This window comes from Delphinapterus leucas, chromosome 9, assembly GCF_059928025.1.
Source record: "Delphinapterus leucas isolate spDelLeu-1000000601 "Yukka" chromosome 9, BTC_Dleu_Yukka2, whole genome shotgun sequence".
In the NCBI taxonomy this organism is placed as follows: domain Eukaryota; kingdom Metazoa; phylum Chordata; class Mammalia; order Artiodactyla; family Monodontidae; genus Delphinapterus; species Delphinapterus leucas.
The window spans coordinates 56,123,782-56,143,145 of NC_143137.1; the positions used below are offsets into that span (position 1 = coordinate 56,123,782).

Genomic DNA, 19,364 nt, shown 5'->3' on the forward strand with positions numbered 1-19,364 from the left:
AGGTCAAGAAACTGATACACAGTAAGTGTATATAATTAGCCCAAAGTAACACTACTAGCAAAAGACAGAGTCTTGATTCAAACCAGAGTCCAGGAAAACTGGATTCAAATCCCCAATGCACTTCTTCATTAGATCAATGATTGAATGAGCATGGAAAACCGGGTAAACCATTTAACCTCGCCAAGCCTCAGTATTCAGGTCTGTAAAAATAGGAAAACCTACTTCACAGGATCACTGTTTGTACAGCACTGACAGTAGTCAGCATTCAATAAATGGCAGCACTTACTGCTGACGGTATCAGCTAGCATGGAGGAGGGGGGCATTCAGAAAATAAACCAACTCACATCTTCTTCTAATTTTAGAGCTGATAAAATCAGATACAAAATTTAAAACTCGGAAACTGTCTGAAAGTAGGAATTTAAGATAGTGACCATGATATGGCCCTCTGAAATCTGGGGTTAATAAGACTGACCTACCCCCCTCCCCAAATATTGTGAGAATGGTGTGTAAAGGGAGGATGGAATGATTTTGTTCATATAAAGGTTAGAGAAATGATTAGGTAGCATCAGGGGCTTCAGAGCTGGCAGGGGCTGTGAGGACACACTTGTTCATCAGCTGGACTGTATTTAGTTATTGGTTTACAGTATTGGTATTTCCTTCAGGGAGTTCTATCTTTATATCCTGGCTTATTCAAAACCAAAGCCTTAGTTTTCCACCTATAAAAAGGAGAAAACAGTGCTTACTTTTCATAATACGAGATTTAAATGAAGTAACGCATGTAAAGAAGTAGTTTCTGGCACACGGTTAGCATTCAACAAATGATAATCGTTGAAGTGTCCCGTTTCCTGGGGGAGACAGAGTAACAAACAACTAGAAGAAAATGTGGCCAGTGCCACAAGGTCAGTGAACAGAGCACTAAGCAAGTGTGCAATGACACAGGTGTACTGGAATTCTTTTTGAGCGCCACCTAAATGGATCTGATGAACTGGCTGGGATTACCTTCTAAGTTTCCAAAGATGAAAACTCTGGAGAAGACTGCACTGTTGAGGGACAGACAGTCCTTCAAGACTTAAGAACCACTGAGGGTAAAACAACTTGGAATGAATAAACAAGAGTGTGAAAATGAAGCACAAAATGTTAACGAAAGTAATCTACTGCTGCAGCAAATAAGTCTTTATTGGAAACACATGCACATGACTTGTAAGCAGTGGATTTTAAACAGCATGACTAACCTAAACTAATGTCATGCTGGCTTGTCATCTTTAGCTTCTTATAAACTAAGCACCAACCATTTAAAACAGTACAAAGAATAAATGTGCTTGGTTCATGTTTCATTGTTCAAACAGTTTAAGCAGCCAATTAGTAGAATAAATATGTAAAAATTTGAACCAATTAATTATACTAATAAGGCCCATCTTAATTTATGAAAAGCCTGAACTACTGAGTTTAAATACATATGTATTGCTTTTATTTGTGTATTTATACAGCACACACTACATTTTCCTTAATTATAAAATTGGTACATGCTTAACGCATATAGAAGCTTTTTAAAAATTTTATTAAAAATCCAGAGGAAGAACAAAAATCATGCAAAATCCCACCACTCAGAGAAGAGAGAAAACTTTACTGTTAACTTTTATCTTTCACATCTTTTAAACAGATACTGCTATATTTGGAGGTATAAATATATTATATCTCTATATAATATATAAATATTATAAACAATATATATCACATACAATATAATATATAAATATAACATATTTATAAATAAAAATTGTTATTCTGTACACATTTTACAGTTGTTTAAAAAACATTTAACAATTCATTATGAATATTTTGCCACTTCAACAAAATTCTTCTAAAATATAACTTTTTTATACAATATGATTTTTAATGGCTGCATAGTTTTCCTTCCTATGCCATAATCATTATTATTTGGTTTTAGTTGTGTTATTCTGGTACATATACTAAGAGTCTAGTTCTCCTCTGTTTAAAGGCTAGTGTAGATGAAAATGACTTCTTAACATCATATAAAAGCACAGTTTAGGCAGTGAGAACACATATACTGGCACTAACATTGATTCCATGTAAATGACACCTATGGATGTATAAAAAGTTGGTTCTACATAGGAATTACCACTCTTTAGATTTTATTAGGCTACTTAAAAAGTTTTTTGGTTAGCAAACTGGGTTTTCTTTTAAACCTATAATATCCAGCTATAATTAGAGTTTTGAACTAGTAAGACTTGAGTTAACGATTTTTTAAAAAATTGCCCCACATCTCATTTCCTTCAGTAATTCCATTGCGAGGTAGGTTGATATGGACTTGTAGTAAGTATGATTTGGGGACCCACCCCAAACTTTCATCAGAACATCTAATCTTTCATCAGAACACCTAATCTGAAAAGGGAACACCTAATCGGAAAAGGGAAATATATGCACCTATGTTAGGAACTCTGGTCACAAATAGAATGAGAACTCTGGTCCCATTTCCTGAGAATTATATGAATGAATCAACTGTAACACTAAACAAGGCAAGAAAATAAAAAACACCTTTCCTTCAGAATCACAAGCAGTGCTTTGATCAAAGACATTTCAAAGGATTCTCTACTTAAGCTTATCATCTGTTCTATCTCAATTTATAGTATCATGAGACATACTTTTAAATTAGCTCCTCAAGATTTTAAACTAAATTAATCCGTCTTATACAAGACTCAAATATTTCCCAGTAATCCTAGCGATGCAATGCAATGAAACTATGGATATTGCCAATTAAGTTAAACATAGGTTTAAAACCTTTTAATGTTACAACGCACAATTCTGGTATAAAATGTCTAGTCACACTAATGATAAACAGTCACTGGAGGCCCTCAATCTGTATCTTTCTGAAACATGTGACATGGGAGCATGTTTTAACAGGACACCATCATGGAATGAAGTCTGGCTCCCAGTGACTTTAGATGGGGTTTTATCCTTCGCAACTCCCCTAAAAAGACTCTGGACTTCAGTCTGAACACCAGAAGTCTTCAAAGCCTTGTTAACAACAATTAGTTTCTCTTAGGTGTTCTAGAGCAGTAATCCTCTTACTTCTTTGAAAACAAAACAAACAAGCAAACTGAAAATCTACCTCAAGCTTTTCTAATGGGAAAAAGTTTTATCACTGGGTCATTTTTTCCAACTACCCAAAAGGTATGATTAGTCTCAAAAGATACTGAAGGGCATCCCTGGTGGCGCAATGCTTAAGAATCCGCCTGCCAATACAGGCACACGGGTTTGAGCCCTGGTCTGGGAAGATCCCACATGCCGCAAAGCAGCTAGGCCCGTGTGCCACGACTACTGAGCCTGCGCTCTAGAGCCCGTGAGCCACAACTGCTGAGCCTGCGTGCTACAACTGCTAAGGCCCGTGAGCCTAGAGCCCGTGTTCTGCAGCCGGAGAGGCCGCCGCGGTGAGAAGCCCGCACACCAGAGCGAGGAGTAGTCCCCGCTTGCGGCAGGTGGAGAGAGCCTGTCCACAGGAGTGAAGACCCAATGCAGCCAAAAATAAATAAATAAGATAAACAGATATTGAAAACACCAACTTATTCCATACAGTAAATCACAAAACTGACAGCTCTCAATAGACAATTCTGTATTTTTGGATGCATCTACCTAAATCTAAGTGATGTACTCACATCCTCAAGGTTTTAGCAACAAAAGTATACATCAGTATCTTATCTACTTAAAAATTAAAAATAAGACATATACAACTTGCACAAGGATAATCATTTTTTCCTCCTTACAATGTGTAAATCACAGTCTTTTCAAATTTGTTATCCAATTTTTGACAGAAGAGTCTTCATAACGATTTGTTGTTTCTTATGAAGATCTCCCACCCAGTTTGCTTCTTATGAAGGATGTTAAAGGAATCTCACAGATCAACACCACAAAGGTTTTTTTTACACTAAAGTGGTAACATGTTGACTTAAGGTAGGGATTATAATTACAGGAATAGAGGTAACAGAGCATGTGATGATAAAGTCATAAAGCAGAGGACTACTGACAATAATGAGGGCCAGTCCCGGGATCTCTTTGTTTTTCCTTTTTTGCTGATTACTAACATATATTTGAAAATTTTAACTGTGGTAAGATACACATAAAATTTCCCATCTTAACCATTTTTAAGCATATAGTTCAGTAGTAAGTATATTCACACTGTTGTACAACCAACCTTCAGAACGTTTTCTATCTTGCAAAACGGAAACTCTTCCAATATTTTTTTTTTCTTTGCGGTACGCGGGCCTCTCACTGTTGTCGCCTCTCCCGTTGCGGAGCACAGGCTCCGGACGCGCAGGCTCAGCGGCCATGGCTCACGGGCCCAGCCGCTCTGCGGCATGTGGGATCTTCCCAGACCGGGGCACGAACCCGTGTCCCCTGCATTGGCAGGCAGACTCTCAACCACTGTGCCACCAGGGAAGCCCGCAAAACTGAACCTCTTAGACCCACTAAACAGCTCTTCACTTCTCCCTTCCTCCCAGACCACTCTTCTATTTTCTGTTTCTGTGAATTTGGCCACTCTAGATACCTCATATGAGTGGAATCATAATGTATTCGCTTTTTTGTGACTGGCTTATTTAATTTAGTATAATGCCCTCAAAGTTCATCCATGATGTAGCATGTGTCACAATTTCCTTCCTTTTTAAAGCTGACTAATATTCCATTGTGTGGATATACTACATTTTGCTTGTCCAGTCATCTGCTGACGGACAGACACTTGGGCTGTTTTGACTATCGTGAAGAATCCGCTATGCACATAGGTGTATAAATACAAATATCTCTTTGTGACCCTGCTTTCACTTCTTTCGGATGTATATGCCCAGAAGTAGAATTGCTGAATCTAGTCCCAGGATATTTTAAAAATCACAGTTCTCCTGTAAAATGTGCTACAATATTACTATATAAGCAATGAAGTAGTGAATAACAAAGCCTAGTCCTGGGTAGTCAATCAGGTGGGTTCATTCATGCACTGGAGATTTCACTCACTCCTTCCACTTTTGCGCTCAAGGAGAATCTGCCTGAAGTTACCACATCAAGCTTATTGTAATGTCCACACCCGTACTCTACTTCAAAACTTGACAGTGGCTTCTTCACACTTTCACTGATCAATTCACAATGTTAACAATGGGTCGCAAAGACTGCATTATAAACAGGATCCCCCTACTTCTCACTCTGGTCCATAGGAGTACCCAGAGAATGCTTCATCCCGAATCACAAAAGGCAAAACAAATTCCGACAAAGCAAAAGGAGGGCTAAAGCAGCCTCCTTAAAGCTTCAGATTACCTGGAAAGCAGTAATTGGTAAATTGAAAGTAAGTAATAAATGGGAGGACCTGGAGATGAGCCACAAGCCACATGGCAGCTTTGTTCCAAAGGGAGGGAGGGGAGATCTAGCTGAGGAAGGCAACACACGCCTTGGGGCTCTTCAGCAGAAACAAAGGCACGGCCCCTCCCTCATTGCAAGTGCTGGCTTTCTACTTTTACTGCTTCTATGCAACTGGATGAAAGCATAATAAAAGTGGTTTCCTATATAAATTTTATTAACAAAATACGTATTCTGAAGAGAGAATGAAAAGGAGCCATGTATTGTTCATTCCTGGAAGTGATGATAATGCTGAGTAAGTACAGGATCAGTCTCAACTAACTAGAAATAAGAAAATCACCACTGATTTTCACCAAGCCTTGGAAATATTGTTGGTGTTTGAGGGAAAATGCAATGGCTAAATGGACAGTCTGAAAGAAGGAATCATTACCTCATCATGACAGCTATTATTAACCCACAGTGGAAAGTCATTGGGAACTGAAACTACAAATAACGATGTTAATTATAACTTCTTCAGAGCAAGATGTAAAAATCAACATTGCATAAACAAGAAAATACAGAGTATAAGTGACTAGGTTGTTGGCTAATGCCCCAAATGGTTTTGTTCTAGACACATTGTTTTGTGATCCTTTTTAAATCATTTAACAATATACTGTGGATATTTCCCCATTTTAACACATACTCTTTATAATAAATTTTTTTTTAACAGTATGTTTTTTAATGGCTGTATCTGGACAAAATACCTTCATGTCTTTCCCCATTCTCCTCAATTCCCTCTTTTGAGAATTTTCTTCTCACTCCGTACTTCCCTCCTCTCCAAACGAGGTAATGTATTAGAGAAGTTGGTTTTCCACAGAGTGGAGCATATTGTAATTTGCATACTGTAGCAGACATTGTTGGTTGCCAGCCATGAAGGACTGGTCCAAGGCAACCACATTCCCGTTTGCTAGGAATTGATCTAGAGATAAACATGGGACCCAGTCCTGGCTAATGAGACATATGGGCAAGGTTTGGAAAGCATTTTTCTCCTAATAAGAAGGCCACTGTAGAAAACTCTCTGCTGTACTTCCTCCTCACCTCCCAGCCCTCACTCTCCACCTGTGCATCTTACACCAAATGCTACTGCTTCAGGGCATGAACTTGCTACTGTAGCAATCACCTTGAAACATAAAGGGAGACATCACCTGCACACACGGAAATGCCCGAGTGTAATGAGGGAAAGAGTCTGGGTCTTCGATGACATCACTGAAGAGCTGAATCAACTTTGGGGCTGCCCACATCTAGCCTTGTAGTTAGGGCAACAATAACGCTCTAACTTCAAGCCATTTTTTCATCGTGTTGTATAATTTGCAGTTGAAAATTATTCTAATGAATGTAACAACTAAAATTATATTAAGTAAAACCTGTTAAGTAAGGTCACAACCTTTCATTTATAGCCCCCCCGCACCAAAACGCCCCCCATGGGGTCTGTACCAACATTCTTTTGTTGCCAACTATCCCATCCAAGTGGTTATCCTTTTGTCTTTGAGACTTATACCTCCTTCAATTAATGCTGACAAAATCCCTTTTCTCATTGCTATCATTTGCTGTCAATCCTTCATATTCCTCAGGGACTGTGGCTCATCCTCTCTAGCCCACACTCACCATATTCCTGCCTGGCTTCAGCATCCCAAGAACACCTTAGCTTCAGAGAACTCTGATTTCTTCAACTCCATTCAATTCTGTGCCATCTACTCCCACAGCTAAAACCAGGAATGTGGTATTACTTAACTCTCATCTTTTTTTAATTAAAAATTTTAAAAGTTACTTTAATTACATTTATTTGGATATCAAAATACCACTTAAATTTACATAAACTTATTAGACAGCATAATTAATTAAACTTGGAGAGCAACTTCTTCATGAGTCATTTGTTAAATCTGCCAATTCCCTCAAGTCTCTGGTTCCATGGTCACTCTATCTTATCCTCTATACAAAGCTTTGTCCTCAATTAGCCCAATTGCTCTCTTTTTCAGCTGTTATACCTGTGTTGCAGAGAGCTGTTAAGGGGGAAAAATGATCACATACATGTCTATTATCAATATAAAGTCAGTCCCCCAACCCTGACTATGTTACTGCCACCAGGTAATCGTACAGGTCCCTAGTTAGCCCTCGCGGTCCCTGTAGGCTAAATTTTCACTGCTGTCCCCCTACCTTATCATCTCTCTTCCTTCTCTTAGCACACTAGTGTGCACTCCACTTCCGAGAGAAATACCGACGATCAAGGGAAGGCTATCAGCTCCCTGTGCTTCACTTATACGTTTATAAGCACTGGCATCTACCCCTCTCCCTCACCTCCTGGTGGAAAAGCTTTCTTTCCTTCTATGCAGTATTCACCTTCTTCCTATGCTCTAGATCTCCTTCATTCCAGCTTCCTTAAGTCCTTCCCCTCGCTTGACTAACCATTCCCCTTTTCTGTATATCTGGGACTTCCCTTTCTATTGTCCCTTGACTAATAAACAACCCAAGCAACCCCCTTCTTTCCTTAGCCAGTGGTCTTGACTCAGCGGTGCACATTTTCTCATTCCCCATCCACACTGCATCGCTGCAGTGAATGGAGATGCGGCAGCTCTTGGAAGATCACCAGTAACCCACCTGGCTTGCAACAACCAATAGGATGTTTCACTCCCAACTGAATCCTGCCATGGCCTGTCACACTGGATCCCTCCCTCCTCTTCACTGTTCTCCAAAATGGAAAGATCTTCTAAGTTTCTGATTAGAAATGTAATGCATCTTCACTGTTAAATCAAAAAAAATCAAAACACAAGGAAAAAAAGGAAAGAAATACCACCCACGATTCCTCCATCCAGAGGTAACCACAGTTAACATATTCGTGTATCCTTTCATAATTTTTCTATACATGTATACTCATACGTATAGTTATTTTCTGTTTTATAAATGAAATGCTAGTGTATACAATTTTGTAATTGTCTTTTCACATCATAATGTATATTGAACGCATTTGCATGTCAATAAATACAGGTCTATTGCTTGATTTTTTTGATGTGGGCCATTTCTGAAGTCTTTACTGAATTTGCTACAATACTGCTTCTGTTTTATGTTTTGGTTTTGGGCCAAGAGGCATGTGGGATCTTAGCTCCCCGACCAGGGATCGAACTCACACCCCCTGCATTGGAAGGCGAAGTCTTAACCACTGGACCACCAGGGAAGTCCCTACTGCTCAATTTTTAATGGTTGTGTGCTATTCTGTTTTTTTTAATATACTATCTTAGGCAAAGGTTTTAAGCATCTATTAAGTTATCCACTAAATGCCATTTTTATCATGTTCTATATTACTTGAGCTTGCTTCTGGATTTTGACTCACTTGGTTCAGTTTAGAGTACTTTCTCTTTTAATAATAAAATATTTAGAATATATTTTCATATCAGGTAGGGCTGGTTTCCTCTTCCCATTCTCTGTAAAATGTTCCTGGATATTCTTACATGTTACTGTTCTGGACTGATTTTAAGATTATTTTATTGACTTCCCATATCGTCCCTCAAATTCTTTAAGTATTTTCACTGATTTTTTAAGAAACTATAGATTAATTGGGGGAAAACTGATACTTCTACAATAGTGAGTCTTTCTTTACACAACATGGTATGGTTCTTTTTTTATTCAAGTCTTCTTCTAGGTCCCTCAGTAAAGTTTTGTCATTTTAAAAAATATAATTCCTACACCTCTGAGGCCCCCACTAGAGTAGATCTCACTCTCATCCTTCCTTACATGTACTATTCTGTTTCCCCACCAATCTCCTTCCTCAAATCCATCATTTACTCTCTGGCAAAGCTGATCTTAAACTTGCAAAGGTGATTTGCAAACCTGAACCTGTCAGATCATTCTCACGCTTGAATACCCTCAGACAAAGCCCACGTAACTCTCTGGCCTTGCCTCCTGGAATTCCTGTGGACTTCCTCCATCTTCACTCACTAACTGCCTTACGGCCCCATCTTCTGATGAGAATTAGGGTCTGTTTTTTTTTGTGTTTTTTTGCGGTACGCGGGCCTCTCACTGTTGCGGTCTCTCCCGTTGCGGAGCACAGGCTCCGGACGCACAGGCTCAGCGGCCATGGCTCACGGGCCCAGCCGCTCAGCGGCATGTGGGATCTTCCCGGACCGGGGCATGAACCCGCGCCCCCTGCATCGGCAGGCGGACTCTCAATCACTGCGCCACCAGGGAAGCCCTAGGGTCTGTTTTAATCACTCTTCCTCCACATACACTAGACTCCCAGCCCACTGTATTAACAGGTACCAATAAATGTTCAATGACTTTTCAGAGAGAAGTGAGGCCCAAACTAAATTGGAAATGACCAAGAAATCTATAAAAACTGTTAGCTTAAAAAGAACTTACCGATTCCTCCCAAGAAGGAATCCTTTAGCAGGTAACAAAATTCCAGGGAAATCAGAAAAAAACAGGTTTGGATTAGGGCATAGGGACCAAAGAGGCATAGCATATAAATCAGTATTCCTACCTATTAGTTATTAAAACATCTTCATATGTGTGTTAAGACTTGCAGTTCATTGTTCCATAAATATAATACTCCTAGGCCTATAATGAACACATTTTTCTACAGCTAGGGGTATGACTACAAGCAAGTCACATACCCTCTCTCATCCCTAAGAGAAGCATTCTATGGATCAAATCGCTTTGCCTGAGTCATCACTTGGATGCAGAACTGGACAACTGGCTAAGTTTCCTAATAATACTATAATCTCATATTGTCACATCAGTGTTTCTCAAAGTACGGTGTCTTAATCCCATGCTATTGACTAAATTCTATTTCATCTTCGCCACCAGCGAATTGACTAACCAAGTCCTAACTTTTCTGGACCTCAGTTTTTCATTTACAAAAATCAGGATAAATCCTGCCCTGCCTCTGTGGAACTGAGATATTTGATTATTTTTTATAATATACTTGATTTGTCAAGTATATAATACAAAATTTTAAGCGCTATTGAGCTGGACTGTAAATTCTCTGAGGAATGGGAATGTGGTACACCTTTATACTCTCCACAGCATCCAACAGGATACCTTACACAGAGAAATCTGTTAATTTTACTTGATTTGATGAATCACTCAATAGTCTATAGATAGGCATTAAGCTGACATATAATGACTTTTGCTCTTGGCTCTGCACAGGAGTTATACAGAATATCCTCACTAATTAAACTGATTCCTGAGTCATTAGTGAAAAGGCTACGATCCTGCACTGTGGTTTATCCCTTATTCGCTAAGAATTTACTGAATGCCAAGTGGAGGCGCAAAAGAAGTACAAAAGAAATTCCTCTTGGAAATGTATTTAAGTTAAGGGAGCCACCTGCACGCGAGATGTAAATTTCCATTTTTGAGGGCAGTATGATTTAAAAGAAAGAGCACTGGATTTAGAGCTGAAAGCACTGGATCTGAATTTTTGCTTACTAGTTATATAATCTAAGGCTGGTCACTTGCAACTGTTGTGGGCCTGGGTTTTCACATTTATAAAAATGGAAATAATCTCAAAAAGGAGAGACTTAATAAGATACTATATAATATTATACTATATATGTATATATAAATATATACAGTATTTAAGTAGGATATTAAATATTTAAGTACTTTATATAGTATAGAGTACACACACATAATGAATTGCTACCATTTATTAAAAGGAAATATGAACCCCCTATTATGTGTAAGGCATTGTGCTAGGTGATGTTACTCACACACACCTAAGACAGAGACCCAGGGAGCTCCTGTTTTCACAGGGAGAGAAGATATAAATATGCACCTATACACTTCAGTCAGCATATGGCAAGGACCACAAATGGCACAGGGGCTACAGGCAATGAGTAAGCACTGAGGAGGAAGCAGCATCCCAGCCCATCCTGGCGGTGGGCTACTATTCAGTTTGATGTGGGGAAGCATCTGCCTAGAAGACCACACTGGCAGAGGCCTAGAGGAGGGCAAGTGCTTAGGTATTTGGAGACCAGTAACAGCCCCCAGAGGGGGTGCACTGCTAAATGGGACCACACTGCTAAGAGCTTTGTTGCTGGCCTGGTGCAGGGAGTTTATAGTGTCATGTCTTGTAGTCAATAGAAAGCTGGTGAAAATGTGTAAAAAAATGGCATATTATTATTGATATTTTAGTACACAGAGTGGATGGGAGGTGCTGTAAGAAGGCTATTACTCTACTCTGGACATATGATAGTAAGAGTCTGAACAAGAACATTAGAAACATTAGAAAGGGAAAGAGAGAAAAGGCAATCCAAGAGACAAATGCAATACGTTAGTGTTTGTTTCCACATGTCAACTTTAGTGAGCCATCTTCTGAGAGCTCTGCTACATCTCCAGGTTAGACACTAGGTGAACTTGGGCCGGCTATTTAACCTCCACTTCCCCTCCCCTCGCATCCAGCCTTGGTTTCCTCATCTGTAAATGCAGATAATACTTTCCTGAGGGAGGTTGTGAGGACTAAAAACAATGTGTGAATTTCCCAGCTTGCTACCAGGTTCAGAACCGGTGCCATGAAACAAGAAGAGGACCTTCCATTAGCAATGGCATCTAGCAACACCCTAAGTTCAGATCTATCTAGTTTTCTCCAGTTAGGACATGAACAGTCTCCCATCTTCCCAAACAGTCAAAAAACACCACTGTGTGCATAGTATACAACCTTAAAAATATTTATTATTTTATTTAAATCAAGTGTTATGTTGCCTGTTCTTAATTCTGAAAGTCTAAAGCTTGCTAGCATTTTAGGGTTTCTAGGAGGGTCCTTAGAAATCATCTGTTATTATTCACTGAGTGCACTGTATGTCCCTCTTTGTATATGACCCAACTTTCTAAGGTGGTTTTAAGTTGCTTTTTACCTATCCTGGGACTGATTTTTCTATGGAGCCTCCAACTGTTGAGGTTCCCTCAAACTATCCTATGGGTGTTTTCACGGGATAATAACAATTTACTATAAAAATGCAAGATAAACTTTTACTTAATCAATATATATATATTCAGAAGCTACTACTGAGTAGGGAAAAACATTACTAATGAATTTTTTTACATAATTAACTTCGGTTGCTTTCCCAGCTTAAATAAGAACTAGAATTTGTGATATTATTTCCTTATGTTACGCATTAATGCTGAACTGTGTGCATTCCAATACAGAGAGGGGGAGAGGAGCAAAGGAAAGTGTTCTCTGAAAAGAACACAGCTTCATTTGGTCGAAAAAATGGTCTTTACAAGAGTTTTTATTATAGGTCATAAAACATTGCTTACCACAATGTACCTCTTCCTTGAAAAAAGAAAAGCAATCCCTGCAGTGGTGAGAAGCCGAAAACAACACACTGAGCATATTCGTGCCTCCTTCCCATAAACACATCTGTGCATATTCTCTGTTTTGGGTTGAGCTGCATGCACAGCTGTTTATGGGGGCTCAGAAGAGGCAGCGCTTCAACATTTTTTATTTCGTGTTGTTTCAAGGACTGAATTTTTAAGCTGAAGCCTGTTAGGAGAGAGGCAGCAAATGCATCTCCAGGGGAAGGAGGACCATATGCTCCTGGCTAATAACTTCTTCAGTCTACAGGAAGAAGAGACTCTGGGTGGTCATATCTAGTCAGGAAAAGCATGGAGGCCAAGAGAAAAGGGGGGATCTTTAGGCTAAATAGAACTGAAGAGCATTCACCAAGGCAAAAAACAAACAACAACAACAACAAAAAAAAAAACACGAGAACTTGGTTAAGAACCTAAGGACTATCTTACAAAGAATTCAGCAAGTTAACATTAAAATAGGCCATTCAATAGGAACTGTCTAGGGAAAGATGGACAGCACCAAGGCTAGGAAACTCTTAGTCTCAACAGCACTCAAATACTAAGTAGATTTAAATCTACTAAATGTACAAATGTACTAAAATCAGGTAGATTTTATATACCAAGTACTGTTCTGGTTTAAGGATGCCCCTCCCCTAAATCTTTTCCCGGCCCACCTAAAACCCCCAGTCAGCTTTTTGGATCACTCTCTTTCCAGGCACCATAAAAATCATCTTTCACTTCTCCTTAAACTGATCCTCCAAGGCCTCACCTTGGTAAACACCTGCCCATCCAACTCCTACGATTAAGACTGCTGAACACTTCCTAACACCATACACAAAAATAAACTCAAAATGGATTAAAGACCTAAATGTAAGGCCAGACACTATCCAACTCTAATCTTAGAGGAAAACATAGGCAGAACACTGTATGACATACATCACAGCAAGATCCTTTTTGACCCAACTCCTAGAGAAATGGAAATAAGAACAAGAATAAATAAATGGGACCTAATGAAACTTAAAAGCTTTTGCACAGCAAAGGAAACCATAAACAAGACCAAAAGACAACCCTCAGAATGGGAGAAAATATTTGCAAATGAAGCAACTGACAAAGGATTAATCTCTAAGATTTACAAGCAGCTCATGCAGCTCAATAACAAAAAAACAAACAACCCAATGCAAAAATGAGCAGAAGACCTAAATAGACATTTCTCCAAAGAAGATATACAGATTGCCAACAAACACATGAAAGAATGCTCCACATCATTAATCATTAGAGAAATGCAAATCAAAACTACAATGAGATATCATCTCACCCCGGTCAGAATGGCCATCATCAAAAAATCTAGAAACAATAAATGCTGGAGAGGGTGTAGAGAAAAGGGAACCCTCTTGCACTGTTGGTGGGAATGTAAATTGATAGAGCCGCTATGGAGAACAGTATGGAGGTTCCTTAAAAAACTAAAAATAGAACTACCTTACGACCCAGCAATCCCACTACTGGGCATATACCCTGAGAAAACCATAATTCAAAAAGAGTCATGTACCAAGGTGTTCATTGCAGCTCTATTTACAATAGCCAGGACATGAAAGCAACCTAAGTGCCATCATCGGATGAATGGATAAAGAAGATGTGGCACATATACACAATGGAATATTACTCAGCCATAAAAAGAAACGAAATTGAGCTATTTGTAGTGAGGTGAATGGACCTAGAGTCTGTCATACAGAGTGAAGTAAGTCAGAAGGAGAAAAACAAATACCGTATGCTAACACATATATATGGAATCTAAGAAAAAAAAAATGGTCATGAAGAACCTAGGGGTAAGACAGGAATAAAGACACAAACCTACTAGAGAATGGACCTGAGGACATGGGGATGGGGAAGGGTAAGCTGTGACAAAGTGAGAGAGTGTCATGGACATATATACACTACCAAACATAAAATAGAGAGCTAGTGGGAAGCAGCCGCATAGCACAGGGAGATCAGCTCAGTGGTTTGTGACCCCTAGACGGGTGGGATAGGGAGGGTGGGAGGCAGGGAGACGCAAGAGGGAAGAGATATGGGAACATATGTATATGTATAACTGATTCATTTTGTTGTAAAGCAGAAACTAACACACCACTGTAAAGCAATTATACTCCAATAAAGATGTTAAAAAAAAAACAAAAACAAAGACTGCTGAGGGAAAACCACCACACGAAGGCTGGAATGGTTACCTGCCCTAGTCTCCAATTTCATCTAGGCTCTCGGCACTGCCTTCTCTGTGTCTCTGGCAAGCTCCTGTTTGTTGTCCACAATGGTTACCACAAACATTCAGCATTTGTTTGTGTTTCCAATTATGTGTCTCAAAAGAATCTTAAATTCTAAATTCTTCCTTCACCTCCTCACCTCACTCATTCATGGCTCCAACATACTATAGTCATATTCTGAGCATCCCAAGTCATAATGGCAGCTGGGACTGCTCCCTTGAGTTTCAGACATGCAAACTTCAATGGTTCCTGCTCATGTTCTCTAGAATATTCCACAGCAACTGATCTCAGTATGTCCCAAATAACAATACAGTTTCTTCACTGCTATCAAACTCTGTTCTTCAGCCTGTATTTCTTTTTTTTTTTAAAGGGAACACCTTTTTAATTAATTAATTAATTTTTTTACTCTTTAAAAAATAAATGTATTTATTTTATTTATTTTTGGCTGCATTGGGTCTTCGTTGCTGCACACAGGCTTTCTCTAGCTGCGGTGAGCGGGGGCTACTCTTTGCTGTGGCGGACGGGCTTCTCATTGTGGTGGCTTCTCTCGTTGTGGAGCATGGGCTCTAGGCACGCAGGCTTCAGTAGTTGTGGCTCACGGACTCTAGAGCTCAGGCTCAGTAGTTGTGGCGCATGGGCTTAGTTGCTCCGCGGCACGTGGGATCTTCCCGGACCAGGGCTCGAACCCGTGTCCCCTGCATTGGCAGGCAGATTCTTAACCACTGTGCCACTAGGGAAGCCCCAGCCTATATTTCTTATCTTGTATAATGGCACCACCATCCACCCAGATGATCGATCCACAAATCTGACAGACATTTTAGATTCCTTCTCTTCTCCCAACCATAGAGCTAATTAGTTACCTAGTGCTACTAATCGTAGTTCCTAAATTACCTTTCAAATCCAATCTCTATGGTCCCTGTCAAGTTGCCTGTATCTCTTGCCTGTATGACTGCAATGTAGCCTAACACAGCACCTGTTTTTCGCTTTAAGCGTTTTAAATCTTTTCTCCACAGTGTTGGCTAAATGATATTTCTAAAATGTAAATCTGAATCATACGGAAGTCACCTACCATTCACTGTAAGACAAAGGTAGAATCTAGCTACTGCCTAAAACACTTTCATGTCTGATTCCAAACTACCTCTGGTTTTCATTTCACTGTTTCTATGCTCTGAAGATGATCTGCTCTACTACATTATATCTTTGTCCCTTTGCAATGCTGTCCCCTATGCCTAGGAATTCCCTCCACTGCCCTGCTCCCCAACACACATTATCTTGTACATCTGGTTCTTTCCAATTTGTCTTTCAGAACTTATTTTAAGTAGAGTTTGGCCAAGTTCTGAGCAAACCCCCTCACACCCACAGGCTAAGCCAAGCGCCCTCCTTCTATAAACCCACAGCACTCAGTCTAGTTCTGTTACAGAACTTACCCTACTTTACTGTAACCGGGATGTCTCCCTCACTAGATTAGAGCCCCTCTACACTAAGGAAGGAACTGGAAATGGGGGTGGGGTGAGAAAGATAAAGGAGCATCCCAAGTATTTTACAGACATTATTTTTTTTTACCCAGGCACTCTGCATACATTATTTCATGTAATTCTCACAGCAACCCCTTGAGTAAACTCATATTCATTACTCTAAGTGTGTGTCCCAGGCCAGCTCTTGAGCCAGGCGTGGTGTGGGCTGGAGGACCACAGTGCTTGGTCTCATGGAGCTGTCAGTGGAGGAGGACAGAGGCCGATTCTGCAAGGTCAAGAAGGTGCCTCCCACACAGTATTGGCTCCACCTGACTGGGTGCCCCAGGTGTACTTGGCCTCTTCAGCTGTTCAGTGAATGAGTACAAAGGAAATGAACAAACAGTGTTTTAAAAATGTGCTATGACCTAGCAATTCCACTTCTAGGAATTCACCCTACAGAATCAACAGCACGGTTCAGAATAAGTCAAAACAAAGAGCATCAATGCTATTTTGTCTGAAAGAGTAAAAAACGAAAAACAAACAAAAAACCCCAAGCACCTAAAATGTCTACCGATGAGGGAATAGTAAATAAATTATGAGTCTACAACGTAATATCAAGCAACCGTTAGAAAGAGCCTGGGTAACTCTAACAGGCTAGCTAGATAAATTGATATCGAAAAGAACATGCCTTAGTTAGAGTAATACAGACAGCTTGATTCTATTTTGATAAAAGAAAAGTGTACATATTTATGTATGTGTGAACATGTCTGCATTAGGGTGGCCAGATAAAATACAGGACACTGAGTTAAGTTTGAATGTTAGATAAACAACAGATAATTTTTTTAGTTTAAATGTGTCCCTTGCATTATAAGGGACCTATTTATATGAAAAAATTATTTGTTGTTTATTGAAATTCAAATTTAACTGCATGTCTTTATTTTGTCCTGTAAATCTGCCAACCCTATGTGAACACATATAAAAATGGGAGGAAGGGGATGCAGCTACGGTTAAAGGTTGTTACCTCTGGAGCTGGGGGTAAAAAGGAGGAACAAAGGGAAGAGACTTCTGCTTTTTTTATGTAAAGTGCTTAAAATGGTCAACTTGTAGGTGATTTTTACTTTTTTGTGCTCTCCTAAAGTTGCCAAAATTATATATTTATTTATTTATTTATTTAAATGTCCCTTTTACAAATGACAATTTTTAAGTTACTAGCCAACAATCTTTTGAAAATATAAAATGTAATGTCTCTGAAAAATTTGTGAAATAAGAATAAGCCTATAAGGATCATTTATAAAATACTCCACAGAAACAGATACCAGAAAGCTTCAGAATTTTCTAAGAAATGAGATAGCTCATTTTCTAAAAGATAATTAATAGTGTTGCTTCATGTCTTCAACAGACTACTGCTGCTTAAAAATTGTGAGCAAAACTTATTCAGGTTTTTTTTTTTAACCTCCACTTCCTGACACATCCTATAGACGAATCAGTGCTCAATAAATTGTATACTTTTACTAATTAAGTAAGAGCAAGAGGTGGTTCAGAAAGACAGTAAAATAATCCATTTGAGGGGAGAGCTAATGATACAAACAGTTATTGGATTGTTTTTTAGACTCATTTAGTTTAACTGTTGAAATATTTTAGAATGAAAGCTAAATGAATAACGCACGATCAGAATAATCCCAAAGTTTCTTTAGGCTGAGAGTCAAAAACTTAAAGTTTGCAGGCAAAACAACCAACGTAAAAAACCCCAAGTAGCACACATCACAAGACTTTATCTTGCCTTGACTATTTCCAGTCCCTGCTTTTTTCCTCTTGTTTGCTGGAATCAGTACACATGGTCTTTCAAAATGGTTTCTGAAATGTTTTATCTGGCCCGTAAGGCCGTAACCCAGATTTTAGCAAGACTTTAGGGTCATCTCAGACTCTGTCAGACATGACACTTGTTAGCCCAGAGGTACCAGGTCTGCCAGTGCTTACTGGTGGTTCCTTAATAGCTTGTACGTCAACATAGTTTGCTTTTATTTTACACTTTTATAGTACCTCTAAGAGGAATACGGTATTTGCAGCTCCCCAACACACACACACACACACACACACACACACACACACACACAATGTATTTATAAAGCAGTACAATGGATAAGCTAAAAGGATTGTTTTTCATCCTTCAAGTTCATAAAACTCTTCTCTTCTGGCATTGTATTTTCAGCATTTTCCTGGTAGACGAGATACAGGCTGGAAATTGAATGTTTTTAACATTTAAAAGCCTAGCTATGACGTTTCACTACCTGTCACGTATATTTAGTTCATAGGAAAAAACACTTCACTGGAAACTTAAAATGTACCAATATAGGATAATTGAATTTCGTATCATGAGTTGTCAATACAGGCTAAAAAGGCATTAGGAAAACGTTCTGTCTCTATGCATTTTTTTAAAAATAAATTTATTTAATTTTGGCTGCATTGGGACTTTGTTGCCGCGTGCAGGCTTTCTCTAGTTGCGGTGAGCGGGGGCTACTCTTTGTTGCGGTGCGTAGGCTTCTCATCACGGTGGCTTCTCTTGTTGCGGAGCACGGGCTCTAGGCACATGGGCTTCAGTAGTTCTAGCACGTAGGCTCAGCAGTTGTGGCTCGTGGGCTCTAGAGGGCAGGCTCAGTAGTTGGGGCACACGGGCCCAGCTGCTCCACGGCATGTGGGATCTTCTCAGACCAGGGCTTGAACCCATGTCCCCTGCACCGGCAGGTGGATTCCTAACCACTGTGCCTCTATGCATTTTTAAAGTGCTCAGATATAAGAGAGGTCCAAGTGATGATTAAATCATGCCTGATGCTCTGAGTAAAGAGAGAGAGGAAATATCCCATTCAAATTCCTACCCACTGGGAGAAGATTTTAGCATTACCCACAATATATAAAGAACTCCTACATATCAATTAGAAAAAGACACACGACCCAATGTTTAAAAATGGTGAAAAATATGAAC

General features: G+C 39.4%; 1 protein-coding gene across 4 annotated transcripts in view; it reads right to left on the bottom strand.

The window, feature by feature from the left end:
• The window catches only part of CDK6 (cyclin dependent kinase 6), a 234,263-nt gene that overhangs the window by 124,376 nt on the left and 90,523 nt on the right, over positions 1-19,364 (bottom strand). The window lies entirely within an intron of this gene.